Source organism: Cyprinodon variegatus, unplaced genomic scaffold (assembly GCF_000732505.1).
Source record: "Cyprinodon variegatus isolate N-32 unplaced genomic scaffold, C_variegatus-1.0 Scaffold691, whole genome shotgun sequence".
NCBI classification, from domain to species: Eukaryota; Metazoa; Chordata; class Actinopteri; order Cyprinodontiformes; family Cyprinodontidae; genus Cyprinodon; species Cyprinodon variegatus.
In genome coordinates, this window is record NW_015151144.1 from 628,736 (window position 1) to 631,073 (window position 2,338).

The window sequence follows — 2,338 nt, forward strand, 5'->3', positions numbered from 1 at the left end:
GACGCTCAGACGATCCTTCCAGGGGGAAAAGGTCCAAAATATCCAGTTTGCAGGATGACTTCCTGCCGAGAGGCAAAGACAAAAAAAAAACAACAAGGCTAAGACTCAGGTTGAAAAAAACTCAGTTTGACTCAGCAAAACTCAGCTTGGCTAGAGTACCCAAAACTGGCAAACACTCTGGCGTTGAGGTAGTGGCAGTCAGCAGCTTAAGAGTCCTCAGGTAATGAGGCAACCATCCACAGGTGTGTGAGAGGGCCAACGAGAACCAGGCGCTACCTGTTGGTGGAGGGAGAAAACGCAAAAAACACAACCCACACGAACTGGATTCCTAAGACACACAAGATCACCACTGCAGTTCTGACAATAAATCTCCACAATGTGTTCATGGGGTTAGGCATACTTTTTTCTTCAGCAGGTGGCTTTGATGTTTACAACACCTAAAACTGTGGTGTCCTTCAGACACTTCATCAACAGGTCTTGAGAAAAATGTTAGAGAATTCTTTCGTCCTGGGAATCTAATATCTATTATGCATGTTTCTTTGTGTTAATTATTATGGTAGTTTGTCCATTTTAGTTTTAATGCCAACGTCAATTTCAGTGATATATCTTCTTTTTTTTCCCTAATTAAATATTGAAGTCTCTACTAAAACTTGAATTTCAGGATATGATTAGTCATTTTCCTACTTTTACTGTATTAATGTTTTTCTTCAGGGAAAGCGAGCAAAGATTTGCAAGGCAGCCAGTGATGGGAGTAACAATTCAATTCAATTCAGTTTTTTTATATAGCGCCAAATTCACAACACATGTCATCTCAAACTAACGGTGTTAGTAACGCTGTTACTAACACCGTTACTCCCATCACTGGCTGACTCCCATGACTAGTAACGGTGTTACTATGGCCCTTACCTTTTTTTAGTAACGAGTAATCAAAATTATTACTCTTAATGTAACTATAACACAGTTATAATTACTGAAACTTCGTTACTGCGCGTTACTCAGGTCGCACAATGAACCTTTTTGTCATGATATGACTCGTGCGTGCCTTGTCATGAGAGAGGGGAGGATGAGATTGGCTGTAATGGGTGATAAGATACAGCACACACAGAGAGATGGAGAGTGAGGAGGACTCCATTGAGCTGCGATTCCCCATCAGATAGTTTCCCCTGCATCTCCTCACAGTGCAGGCGGCAAGATTCACCTCGCAAGCGACAGGAAAAGCGCATGATAGCTAAAGGCGTGTATAAGCCGCCCTGTGCTCGCGCCACAGGGGAACTACGGATAGCGTGAACGATCAAATGTTGAATGGATGGATGGATGGATAGATAGATAGGCAGACGTTGCAGTATCTATAACAACCCAAACACACAGGAATTCAGAAACAGACATCCCCAGTTATTAAATTCATACACTCACCAGATCTGAATGCCCTGTTAATAAACTTCACACCCATGAGTAGAGGTAATACAGCCTGATGATATTTACACAGCATCAGATACCGTTCCCCCATGTTACACAGAGGGTACGCTATTTGACGGGGTTTATACGCCCGTCAGATAGCGTTCCCCCCTGATGTCATTTACGTTGAGTTGCAATAAATGCTAAACTCTCTGCAGGTTCTTGTCTTTGTCGTCTGCTCTATTCAGCTGGCTTTGAAACACACGGCGAGAAGGTGGGGGCTGGGTGGGGAGGGTTACGGGGACAAGAGACGCAAAAGTAACGCAATAGTTACTTTTACTAGTAACTAGTTACTTTAAGTGTGGAGTAACTCAGTTAGTAACTCAGTGACTTTTTGGGAGAAGTAACTAGTAACTATACTTTTTGAAAGTAACATGCCCAACACTGAAGGCAGCAAGACGTGTGCTTTTACCCCTGGCATCCAGTCCCAGTTCTGATGACGCCACATACATAGGGAGTCCACAACGGCATGACATTGTAAGTCATACTTCTTTCCTAGCTGTTGTGTACTCTCAAACACAAATTATTTCTCTGTTGAATTGCTTCTCACAGCTCTTTTCACTTTTCAGGACCATGCATCAGATGAAGAATTGGGTTTCTCCTCAGCCTAGAGAACGGCAAGTACATTTACCGTAAATCCTCTGATATAGGCCCGGGCCTTTATTTCACTCAAGTGCATTGCGGTCCAGGCCTTTATTGGAAAGAGGCCAGAATTAGAGACAGGCCTCTATTGCTATTTGAGCAAAACAGACTACCAGTGGAATGAATAAAAATGAGATTTTGTGTCTATTTGAACCTATAAAACACTAGATTCATTTATTGAAAAAGTACAGTTACCATGTCTCGCTTGGTTTGCAATAAAAAAAAAAAAAATAAATACTTC